The sequence below is a fragment of the Glandiceps talaboti genome, chromosome 17 (genome assembly GCF_964340395.1).
Source record: "Glandiceps talaboti chromosome 17, keGlaTala1.1, whole genome shotgun sequence".
NCBI lineage: Eukaryota > Metazoa > Hemichordata > Enteropneusta > Spengelidae > Glandiceps > Glandiceps talaboti.
The window spans coordinates 23,460,198-23,474,298 of NC_135565.1; the positions used below are offsets into that span (position 1 = coordinate 23,460,198).

The 14,101-nt window shown below is 34.2% G+C and overlaps 1 protein-coding gene across 1 annotated transcript in view; it reads right to left on the reverse strand.

Annotated features, from left to right (window-relative positions):
• The window catches only part of LOC144448407 (ankyrin repeat- and BTB/POZ domain-containing protein 3-like), a 43,304-nt gene that overhangs the window by 12,558 nt on the left and 16,645 nt on the right, over positions 1 to 14,101 (reverse strand). The window contains exon 2 of the mRNA XM_078138641.1: positions 6,887 to 7,081. The gene's annotated coding sequence lies outside the window, so the exon portion shown is untranslated. The remainder of the gene's footprint in view (positions 1 to 6,886; positions 7,082 to 14,101) is intronic.

Below are 14,101 nucleotides of genomic sequence, written 5' to 3' on the forward strand. Positions count from 1 at the left end.
CAACCTTAAAATATTTTCTCTATTTTTTTCTGTTTTACAGAAAACTTTGAGTCATATTACACACTTATGTCAGTTTCATTAATTCACTACTGAGTTCACTGCCTACATTTGAAACTTAGAAAGTAAAGAAATCAGTGAGCTGTAGCATTCCTTAAAATAACCAGAGCTTGACGACTTCTGAGGATAAAAGTGAAGCCAAGAAAAACAGTCTGTGAACGTTTTCTAGTTGTTGTTATTAATACATTCCTGTCACAAATCTAGACAAACACCTCAAGTGAAATTACAATTTGATTTATTTGAAGTTAATAGAAGCTTCTCGTATTACCCAGAACCAGCACCTATCTACTCCACAGGGGGTAGTTGTCATGACAATGATATGACTGCCAGCCAATGTTTTGATTACAGAATGTGGAAGACTAATGGAGAAACTAATAAAATATTTGAGACATTTCCGATGCTGGTTCCTGGAGGTAGAATCAACTGGAATACCGCTGATAATAGCTGTTAAACAAAATGTTTTTAACTGTCTGGCTAATTATGCACATTTTTGTGATCCTGGAGTGTAATGCAAGGAGACAACTGGACTAAAACACACAAACTGAAGGTAACCGACTATTACTGACCTGTGTGTGACCTGTGTTAATTTGACCTTTGACCTGTGTTAACTGAGTAACCCTGAAGACCTTTTCTTTCTTTGGATTTTATTTTATAGACTCTTGTTGACTTATTTTTTAAACAGAACTTACTTTTGATATAATTATTTGTATGATTGAATTAGCATTGGTTTGTAAAGTTCAAAGTATGTGTGTCTTTTTACTCAAGTGAAAATATTTATACTTTTTAACTCACATAAAATTTATATACATAAAACCTAAATCCTTTGATTTAATAAACTATCCTAGTATAATAATGTCAATAAATGACTTCTATGATATCATAATTGTCTTCTGACATAATTAGAACACTTGATTTCATAGTAGGGATTTCTTCAACCTTTTTTTAATATGTATAATAAATAATGTCACGGCAAAAAGATTGAATTTAATGTCTGAGAAAAGCTGAATATTGAATGAAACATAACCACACCCCCAACCCCCTCCCCCTCCCCCTAGCCAGGTGGATGGTTGACATGGCCAGTGTCCTCTCCTTCAGGTCAACCATCTTATATGTTAAAGAGATGAAATATTGTAAGTTAAGACAGAGACCTAATTGTATCATTTTAAAGTGTCAACTTATCAATGATACATAGAGAGTTGAAAGGTTTGATAAACATATGTCAAAGTGTATAAAAGTTTGCTATAAACCACAAGTATCATCAATTAACATTGATGGCTACCATATGTACTGTTGCCATGGTAACCCTGTGTATTTGCTTCATCCAGCTGTTACTTTGTGTGTCACTGATGACAGTCTGACAAAACAAAGATGAATCTCCAATGACAGTGACCATGCCTGACGGATCAACACATACATTCCTTAAGTTACCGTATGGAATACTCCTTTACTCTGGGTACACTACCCCAGTAATGGAAACCTTAATTCCATGGACTCATTGGATAAAGTAGGTATCATATAGATTTAGACATGTAAACTTTACTACATAGACATAGCATAAACACATTTCTGTCGTCAGTCTGTCTTGAAGTTAATTTCTAATTTCCTTTTTATCCTGCCTTGTAGACCGCGAAGTTTGAGAAAGAATTTTTGAACCTTCAGGAATTTAGACTCTATAGTTTTGTCAGTTGGACACAGATCGCAATTTTTTGATGTGGTTAAATGATGTCTGCATTAAAGAATTCCATTTGAGATGACAGAGACTTGTTAAACTAAATACAATGTTACATACTGTATTTGAATGATGTCTACATTCTTGTCCAAGAATGTTGATTCTGTATAGTTAACACAATGTCTGCATTACAGACTGCCATCTCTATTATATATTAGGCTAGTTCCTATACAGTATCACTACGATTTACACCTCAACTCACATAGTCTAGTTCCTATACAGTATCATTACGATTTACACCTCAACTCACATAGTCTAGTTCCTATACAGTATCACTACGATTTACACCTCCACTCACATAGTCTAGTTCCTATACGGTATCATTACGATTTACACCTCAACTCACATAGTCTAGTTCCTATACAGTATCGTTACCATTTATACCTCCACTCACATAGTCTAGTTCCTATACAGTATCGTTACAATTTATACCTTAGAACCACAGGCTGGTCATCCAGACTAATTATATATAGGATAGTATAGGAGTTATTATCGTAAAACAAAGTTGAATTCTGTGGTCAAATTATGTATGCTGAGAGGAATTCAGACGCCTAGAACTGTATGACTCACTCTGTGTCCCTACAGAGATTTGATAGTCTAGTCTCAAATGTCAAATTATGCTAATTAAACAAGGGATTATCAAGTAACTGTTAAAGGGGCACAAGCTGAGTTTATATATAGTTTTGGGTGTAAGTTTTACAAGGCATCCCAGTATTGTATTTACTGAAGCACTTAATTAACCATCACTTGCAATTGACTGAATCAAGGTATAACTTCTAAATAGTCCCATGGCATACTTTATTAATACTATCATATCAAAATGTTCAGGAGATCTCTACTGTGCTATCAACTGTTCTAACAATTCCAGAAGGTAATCATAATGTCATAGAAGGTATACATTGACATTAACATTGTACTAGAAGAGTTTATTCATTGGTTTATGTACATGTAAATGGTTTCACTTGAAGAAAAAACTTATCAACTCAGTTTGTGTCACTTAAGATGTAGATGTTCTTTTAGTTATTATGCAAATTACTCTACCATTCTGTTTAAGATGCATATCATGCAAATTACTTAATTCAATGTAGATATACGAGATATTTACCCAATAATAAATTATATGACACAAACTTTTAGGAATGCCTGCAGGTATTCAAGTTATGTGATCAATGCTGATTATATTGTTATCTAACGAGATGATATCAATCAACAGATATGAAATGATGCTTAGAGTAACAGATAATTCTAACAAATATGATATGATATGTATTGAATTCTTTTCAGTTGGTCTGACAATGAATACTCGGTGTACTTTGCTACAGGTTTGTTACACACAGTAATTGAATATTTATATTATACATTTAATATTTACAAGATATTATCAAAGCAAAAAGTATTTTTTGAACATTATACTAAAAACTTTCCAAAATGTTTATATTGAAAATATTGCTATTAATGTTAGGGGTAATTATGAAATATGAAATAACATTTATCATATCAAGTACAGCTAAGGAGGCTGAGAGTCTATGAAGTGAAATGGATACAGTGTTAATTTACCACTCTGTTGTAGGTCTTGTCATGTTCTTACCCTATATCTACTAAGTTCAGTAATTTGGTGGTAACACTACTCTAGTGATGACTGACTTTGTAACAGTGTTAGTGTCACTTATCACATCAGCTAGCTACATGTATTATCAATAGACAGTCTCAAATGTTGGTGTTCTCAAATGTAATAATGGTAATTGTTATTTTGCTTGTTGTTATGGTAACTTGATATAATACATATGAAAATGTTTACATAGAATGAAGAAATCTTTTTCTTTATCAATTTTGGAGATTTTTATTGATGAAAAGTTTAACAAATTTAGAAATTCATAGAAACTGATAATACAATATTAGGTTACTTAGGCTGTAGGCCTGACTGATAACATGTAATTCTAGCAAAGACAACAAAATTAATTTTGTATATTACTTTACAGAAAAAAAGAAATGAATATACCACGTATTTTTAACTTTGAAACTATTACTTGTGAGAAACACCAAAGTTATGTTAACATTGTCAATCTTGATTATATATATATAACCTTAAGTAAATCACTGATCTTTAGTTAAGGTTGAATGTATCTCAGTAATCATTTCTCTGAAAATCACTGATCTTTAGTTAAGGTTGAATGTATCTCAGTAATCACTTCTCTGTAAATCACTGATCTTTAGTTAAGGTTGAATTTATCTCAGTAATCACTTCTCTGAAAACAAAATATCTTAAAATCTCTCCAAAGTTAGCCATGTCAGAGCTTTTTCCTTGTCTAAGCAAAATATGTGGTCCACTCTCTTATCTTATCAATATCTTATATTTTCCCACTTTCCAATATTCTAACATAGTATACAGCAAGTATATTGCATTCTCAAATACCTTAAATTCTGTCACAATTTTTTAATTTGTATTTCAAAAATTTGTATGGCAATCCTGATTTTTATTCTTGATTTGAACTGAGAATAAGTGTGGGTTTTCTAGATTACATGTATACACTTCTGAGGTGCATTCTACCTCTGTTATCAATGTTGGAGGTATTTTTCCCCCAGGTCCAGATGAAATCACTTTTCAGAAATAGGGTACTGTTGGAGAATGTGATATTAATTGAGTTCTCTGCTGTGGGTCTTGACACCGTGAACTACCATGTACGGCTAAACACACACTGCAATGGATACGTGATGGGGGGAGGGCATTCTGTTACCACTTCATTGCTAGTCACTGAGTTCTCTATAGTTGTTTACACTATACTATCTAGTATAGATAGCTACATTTTTTAACTTGAATGGATACTTGGTCCATTTATTTTAACTTCTGTTTTTTTTTCTAAAAATACACGTTCAAATTGCTATCATAATGGTTCATTTAACTTTTAGTTTTTCTAAAAATGTATGTTCAAATTGTTATCAAATTTGTGTACTGATGTATAAAAAACAAAAGTCCATGAATAACTATGTGATATAAACCCTTTAAACTTAATCAAATGTATGTGAACACAAAATGGTTGTATTACGGATAGACACTATTAAAGCTAGGTCTTCTATGCTATTTAACTATTGTAGATAAAGGAGTCACTATCTTTAAGAATAACCTAGGCCCTACATTCTGACATCATTAACCCAACATTCTGAATAAATTCCAAACAGTTTTGGGTCAAAACAGACAAATTTTGAATATATTATTCTTGATTGTTGCAAAATGGGGTGATGATCATAATCCTTGTATTATTTGGTAAACAATCAGTGTTCTATGGTTTAAGAATCACCTGCAGTAACAGATGGTGTTCTAAGGTTTAAGAATCACCTGCAGTAACAGATGGTGTTCTATGGTTTAAGAATCACCTGTAGTAACAGATGGTGTTCTATGGTTTAAGAATCACCTGCAGTAACAGATGGTGTTCTAAGGTTTAAGAATCACCTGCAGTAACAGATGGTGTTCTATGGTTTAAGAATCACCTGTAGTAACAGATGGTGTTCTATGGTTTAAGAATCACCTGCAGTAACAGATGGTGTTCTATGGTTTAAGAATCACCTGTAGTAATAGATGGCAAACTATGGTTTAAGAATCACCTGTAGTAACAGATGGTGTTCTATGGTTTAAGAATCACCTGTAGTAACAGATGGTGTTCTATGGTTTAAGAATCACCTGTAGTAACAGATGGTGTTCTATGGTTTAAGAATCACCTGTAGTAACAGATGGTGTTCTATGGTTTAAGAATCACCTGTAGTAACAGATGGTGTTCTATGGTTTAAGAATCACCTGTAGTAACAGATGGTGTTCTATGGTTTAAGAATCACCTGTAGTAACAGATGGTGTTCTATGGTTTAAGAATCACCTGTAGTAACAGATGGTAAATCTCATAACACTTGGAAAATTTTGATCATTACTTTGTACTATGACTTTGATGGAGAATCCCTGGCAATAAAATACATGAGGAACTTTACCTACTGGCCTTCACATAACACACAGGTAGAGAAACCTGGTGAACTATGACACAGGAACTCTGGTAGAATTTACCTACTGGCTTTAACATAACACACAGGTAGAGAACCCTGGTGAACTATAACTCAGGAACTCTGGTCGAGTTTTTACCTACTGGCTTTAACAAACACACAGGTAGAGAACCCTGGTGAACTATGACACAGGAACTCTGGTAGAGTTTACCTACTGGCTTTAACATAACACACAGGTAGAGAACCCTGGTGAACTATGACACAGGAACTCTGGTAGAGTTTTTACCTGCTCACTATTCTTAACAAGAATGCTGACTATATGTTTAACCATTGGAGCAATCATTATGGACGGCTACATCATATAAATTGATAAATGACATCATATAAATTGATAAATGACATCATACACTTAAATCATATTAATGAGAAGGTCTGACATAACTTTGAACCTCAAATTAACGATACTGTAGGACATGATCCAGATGAAAACCATAACAACCATTTTAAGTGTGTATAAACACTGCCATTAGTTTCAAAATATATCATACATAGCAATATTGTCTGGTGTTAACATAGGGTTTGTGCAGGCATTAACCCTTCCAGTCACTAATTCACAAGGTGATATAGCCAGTCCAGTGTTAACACTCAGCTAGACCGATGCTAACTTGGTGTGAACATAGATTTTGTGCAATAGACGTTAACCCTTCCAGTTGCTAATATATACTGGTGAGGTGTTAGTGTCAGCCTAGTGTTACTGTTAGCACTGAGCTAGTCTGATGTTAACATAGGACTAGTACAGATATTAACTCTTGCTAACACATACTGGTGAGGTGCTAGTTCCAGCCTAGTGTTAGCACTGAGCTAGTCTGATGTTAACCTAAGACTAGTACAGGTATTAACTCTTCCAGTTGCTAACACATACTGGTGAGTTAATTGTGAGAGCCCGCCTGGTTATTAGGCTGGTAGTATTTGCACTGAACTAGCCCTATGTTAGCTAGTGCAGTCAGAAGTAATTCTTGAACTTTATTTACTTAGCAAAATTCAAAAACCCTTTGTCCAAACACTATCATCCAATATCTAAAATACTCCTGTGATACTTTTATTGTATCTACATACCTAATTCAGCAATACTTCCCACACATGTTGCCAGTAAATTCTGTTCAAGATGTTTGGCGACATCTAGACTACCATTGGTTTTAATTTCACATTTACGACCCAAGCCTTTACTTCTGTTACTGTAGTCACTACCTGTACTACTACTTCTAGCTGAAGAGTTGTTACTCAGTGGACTTGATGTTAATGTTAAAATACCTGAAATATATAAAAACAACAACATATAATTATTACATACTATCTCAGTGATTCTTTGCACTGTTATACATGTATACTAGTGGTATTTTCACTACAGTGCAATTATACTGATAACAACCCAGGGCTTGAAATTAACAGTAGTCCTGTGTCCAAAGACTACTAATTCTTGTCATAGGGCCATCATTTACAGCTGGTAGTCCACTCAGGCTACCACTGATTATGCATGGTTTCAAGGATGGTAGATTTACAAACAGTATTTTAATAACACACATACATGTACTTCCAATAGAAAAATTCTGTTTTCAGTTCAAGAATATGGGGCTGTAGGGAAATTGAAAAATTTTGTAACACCATGTCTGAAAATAACAACATGTATTAACCACACCCTTAGTAGGGCAAAACATTTATTTGACAATAATAGTAATTGATGCATATGACACACTTATAATACCGTACACAGCAATTCTTCCATGTGATCTGCAGAATGATGTTACATATTCCAAGTGTATGTGACTTGGAAGAAATTCTAAACTTGTCTGATATAATATTAATCTATATTAGAGTTAAAATATACTGGGTATTTCAAATATCAAAGCTGATATAAGAGTATACAATTTATAAGATGTGTATTTGGAAACTCAGCGCTGAGAAGTGTTTTCCACATGGTGTGTAGAAAGACAACACATTTCTTGTTCTAACCTTGTGTACACATCAGTGTTACAAAATATTTGGTATTTCACAATTGATATAATGGAACAGTTTAAGTACATTTATATTGACAAGTACTGGGAGATGTTCTGAAAGGTCGGTCTTTTACACGTGGTCTGTGGAATGACAGTATATTTCACTAAGTTAAAGGGTTACAGGATAAGAACCTATAGTACTAAACTTTCTATTCTTTGACACGACAGGCTAACTCCACTCCCTAAGATAAGTGTGGTGACAACTTAATTAAAAGTGAATCCTTCATGGTTAGTCCATGAAGGCTGTTGTTCACTGATCACATTGCCGTAAAAGTTGCTCTTCATCAATCATTTCATATTGAAGGCTGTCGTTCACCGGTGAAGTCAGTAATACGGGATTGAAGGCTGTCGTTCACCAATTGAGTTTTCCATGAAGACTGCCGTATAACGGATAGTGTTTTTCCATGAAGGCTGCTGTTCACTGTTCATGTTGCTGTTTACCAATCACATTGGGATAAAGGCAGCTGTTCACTAGCTGTTCAACCCAGTTATAAAGGCTGTCATTCACCGATCACCTTGCTCTCATCTCCTTGTGGTCTCCATGCCATACAATACATGGTGTTGAATATAACACTTTTACTATAATAAAGTATTTTACTACTGTATGGTTCACTATGTATCACTGTTCATTGTACATGATTGATTGCCTGTCTGTGGTTTTGTTTGTTTGTTTGTTTGTTTACACCTCATCAATCCACTGAATCCTTGTCTTTCTACTATTGGCATAATACAAATTATACATGTCAATTGGCCAACTATTAAAAGAAGTCTGTCCTAAAATGTAAAATGTTTGTTCGTTCATTCGTTCATTCATTCATTCACAAATCCTGCAAGGACCTTTATCTCAAAGTATAATGTTAGCAAAAGTTCAACAACAATGTCTTAAATCTATGATTCGAAATAACATATGTTTCAAGAATTTGCATGTCATAAATATATAACAACATACAATGGAAACATTTCAATAGTTTAGCATCACACAAGTTTAATAAACAAAAGTTTTGTTCAAGTTTTTTGTCTTTTATTATCTAACAGGATGTAAGCAGTCACTGTTACTGTTACATTGTATCTCAGATTATAATATATTGTATGTTATTAGTATACCAGTTAGTTACTGACACTGTCCACACACAGGCAATATAAATATTCCTCTGAGTCTGATAAAATACTCTTACTTTATAAATGGATAGTACTTCTCTTTTGTTCTCTTTTGTTTTTTTCTCACCACATCTACTAAATCATTGTGACTAGACACTTCGTATAAACTACCCTATTATAGACCAATGCAGGGGTTTTTTCTTGTTTTTTTTTTTTGGCAGCAAATGTGACATTTATTTCATTTTAATGACTACTTCCTGTCTTTATTAAAGCAATGGAACAATTACTCAGACTTTATTTTGTGGTTTAAAAATCAATTATTTCAAAACCACTGAGTTATGAGAACATGTACTGGTGTTGTAGAAGACCCTAGGCCATCCTGATCGGTTTCAGATTTAAAGGGGCAAGTGAGACAGGAGATTATTTCAAAGTGCAAGGGCCAATAATGATTAAAATTTAGGTATAAAAAACAATTGTCTTTTGTGGGTATAAAAAAAAGTTGGTCTGACACAACAAAATAATGAATTACATGTAATCCATTCTACTAATAAAATGAAAGTAAATCATTGGCTTTTAAAGAAATTACTGGCAATCATTTTAAGAAAATCATAAACCACTTCAAAATTTATTGAATGTTTATTTATCCAAATTCTATGATTTGAAAAATACTATAATCAAGAGATTTGGGTGACATACGTTATCACCTTTGTGTCAGGTTTGAAATAGGTTTCAGTGGATATTAGAAAAATGTGTAAATAACTGGCATATAGTAACACCAAACAACCTCCCCTTGGCCAAGTTTAGGGTAAAAATGTGTAGTAGAATACCCAACAAACTGCTATGAGGTGCTACGGAAACAAAAAACTAAAACTTCTTCATGGTCAGTATATTACTAATGTTTGTGCCAGGTTTGATTGAACCCATTCTAAAACCTTCTCATGGTATGCACTGGGTATAAGAATTGATTGAACCCATTCTAAAACCTTCTCATGGTATGCACTGGGTATAAGAATTGATTGAACCCATTCTAAAACCTTCTCATGGTCTGCACTGGGTATAAGAATTGATTGAACCCATTCTAAAACCTTCTCATGGTCTGCACTGGGTATAAGAATTGATTGAACCCATTCTAAAACCTTCTCATGGTATGCACTGGGTATAAGAATTGATTGAACCCATTCTAAAAGCTTCTCATGGTCTGCACTGGGTATAAGAATTGATTGAACCCATTCTAAAAGCTTCTCATGGTATGCACTGGGTATAAGAATTGATTGAACCCATTCTAAAAGCTTCTCATGGTCTGCACTGGGTATAAGAATTGATTGAACCCATTCTAAAACCTTCTCATGGTATGCACTGGGTATAAGAATTGATTGAACCCATTCTAAAACCTTCTCATGGTCTGCACTGGGTATAAGAATTGATTGAACCCATTCTAAAAGCTTCTCATGGTATGCACTGGGTATAAGAATTGATTGAACCCATTCTAAAACCTTCTCATGGTCTGCACTGGGTATAAGAATTGATTGAACCCATTCTAAAACCTTCTCATGGTCTGCACTGGGTATAAGAATTGATTGAACCCATTCTAAAACCTTCCCATGATCTGCACTGGGTATAAGAATTGATTGAACCCATTCTAAAACCTTCTCATGGTATGCACTGGGTATAAGAATTGATTGAACCCATTCTAAAACCTTCCCATGATCTGCACTGGGTATAAGAATTGATTGAACCCATTCTAAAACCTTCTCATGGTATGCACTGGGTATAAGAATTGATTGAACCCATTCTAAAACCTTCTCATGGTATGCACTGGGTATAAGAATTGATTGAACCCATTCTAAAACCTTCCCATGGTCTGCACTGGGTATAAGAATTGATTGAACCCATTCTAAAACCTTCTCATGGTCTGCACTGGGTATAAGAATGCATGGGAAGATTTCCATCCAGACCATACACAAGTAGAAGGCAAGTAATAAAATCTAGTCCAGCTCCAAGTTCTAGTAAACACATTTTGTTTACACTATGTATGGAATTCTTATTTTACATTTCAGGTTTCTTAAAGACTGCTAACACTAAAAGCCGACAAAGCCTAGCAAATATTGTCTTTCATTAAACCACACTGTAATGTGGAACAAACACATCTCAATGTTACATGTACACATCAATGAAAGACTTCAGTAAGTTCATTTGAATAAATTAGAACTTGACACTTCTGTGCAGTTACCTTTACACTTTGTTTACACCTTCATATTATAATTGTTGACTGTAATAACCAAGTCTTCATAGCTGTTTTTATAACGGCAGAGAAAACTTAAAATCAGAATTTCTTGTTACACACTTTTCTACTGCTATGTATTCTGTTTATATACCGGTATATGTATATGTATCACATGTCAATATACTATCGTTCACTAAACCTTATCTTATGTCTGAATAGCAAAAACAGAAAGTTTGTAGCAGGTGATTTTCTACAGTAATTCTTATGTGTACAGTCACTGCTTTATCATTTCTTACACTTTGAACAGGAAGTTTATGTTATTTTAGAACAACGAAAACAGAAAGTTTTGTAGCAGGCAATTTTCTACAACAATATTGTTCATGTGCTATTGTTCCCTAACAACATATAACAAGAAGTTTCATTATTTAGAACAGCGTAAACAGAAATTTTGTATCATGTGATTTCCTACAGAAAGGTTTGTACATATATATGTATGTCAATGCACTGTTGTTGTTTTCTAAACAATCATTTTCACATCAGAATCCTGTTATTACATTGACCTCATAATCATCTACATCACGTCAGATAAATTCTGATTATCAGAACATTTTCATCCTGTATTTTCAACTTCTTTCTGAAGTAACTATTATTTCATTGATATGTTTGTTGTTGGCAGTGAAAGCCACAACACAATACACGAACCTGTATTATTACACCGGCAGTCAACGATCGGTCGTACACAAACTTTAAAGTTGACCCACAGTATGTCTATAGTGTAAACGGTATCAAACACTATGTACGTACATTCACACCTGGTCTGCAATTGTTGTCTATTCTACTTAGAGTTCACCAACCTTCACTGCTATGTTATATCAACACCTATATTACAAAGACACCTTACACAACTTGAAATATCAACTTATTAAGTTTCAAGTAGAAGGTATAACTGACTTTGTCGGGCAATGTCCTCATCCCAAGGGGCCAGTGTTTACCTTGACCTTAATATTGGTACAATTAGGTGTTCTACAGATGTTCATTTTCAATATCCAACAAAATAGAAAATTCTTTCCAGATGTTTAGAAATGTTGTTTTTTTGTACCTTTACCTACAATAGTTGTTATTCTAGGCCAACCAAATGTGCTGCCTACATTGTCAACAAGGCAAGGAGAAAGTGCAAACAAGACACAAAATCCAACAGATGACTGGGCAAGCAAATCCAAGGTGTCACATAATTGGAGGGGGTGGGGGTGTTTTAGGAGGTGCATGGGTGGGTGGAAGTACTTCAAAATGAAGATCATATATACACCTAGTTGATTCCTGTTACTTGGTTGACAGCTGTCAATTACAAACATAGTTTGGCTGACAGGAACACAGACAAGCCCAATATTCAATTACATTTATATGTGTTTCCAGTTATGACCAGATAAACCATCAACCAATCACCTCGTTAAAACTTTCTGAAAATTGCCATCCTACCGTTTTTTAAACTTTTTGAAGACCCAATCGCTACTGTGACTTGGCAAAAATCTATTACGCATATTAGTTGTTATGAAAGCACATTTTGAAATACATAGGATGTATATTGACCTTACATTGCAATGTACATGTATGTATGGAAGAACCTACCATAGGATGTATATTGACCTTACATTGCAATGTACATGTATGTATGGAAGAACCTACCATAGGATGTATATTGACCTTACATTGCAACGTACATGTATGTATGGAAGAACCTACCATAGGATGTATATTGACCTTACATTGTAATGTACATGTATGTATGGAAGAACCTACCATAGGATGTATATTGACCTTACATTGCAACGTACATGTATGTATGGAAGAACCTACCATAGGATGTATATTGACCTTACATTGTAATGTACATGTATGTATGGAAGAACCTACCATAGGATGTATATTGACCTTACATTGCAATGTACATGTATGTATGGAAGAACCTACCATAGGATGTATATTGACCTTACATTGTAATGTACATGTATGTATGGAAGAACCTACCATAGGATGTATATTGACCTTACATTGTAATGTACATGTTTGTATGGAAGAACCTACCATAGGATGTATATTGACCTTACATTGTAATGTACATGTATGTATGGAAGAACCTACCATACATGAAATGTACATCTTAAACATTTAAGAAGCTCACGGGATGCGTTGACCTTAGGAATATTTTACATGATTTGAATGACTGGCGCAAAGATCAAAAGTTTATGATGGTAATATTGTTGAACATTAACATTTGTTATTTTATATGAAACCATTATTTTCCTCATAGTGGAGGCCACTCATAAAGTTTTTCAATGAGTACAGCTGTCACACTGTCATTTTATTCGATGTACATCTAGTGAGTGTAAAGACTAAAGTGTCCTATTTTAGTATTTAGTGTAGTCATATGGGACCAGTTTTGTGTCTTCAAAACAAAGATTATCGTATCAAGGATACCTACTGTACACATTTACAGTGTCATTAGGTTTTCAACGTGTCACATTTTCAGTGTCATTTGGTTTTCAACGTGTCACATTTTCAGTGTGTCATGTGTACAGAGCGTCACGTTTACAGTGTGTCATGTGTACAGCGTCACGTTTACAGTGAGTCTCAAAGTTAGACTGATAGAACTAACCCAATATCTGCATCTGACTGACTGACTGACAGACTGAGACTGACTGACAGACAGATTCTAAGGTACACTGACATGTAAATTGATGGAATTTATGGAGGGACTGGATCGATCGATGGATGAAGGGAGGGAAAGATAATGGGATGGATGGATGGATGGAAGGAGGGAAAGATAATGGGATGGATGGATGAATGAATGAATGAATGGGTAGGTGGATGGATGGGTGACTACATTATTATGGAGGGATGGCTGAATATGTTTATGAATAAATAAAGGGGTGAATGGATGGAATAATTGATCAATAA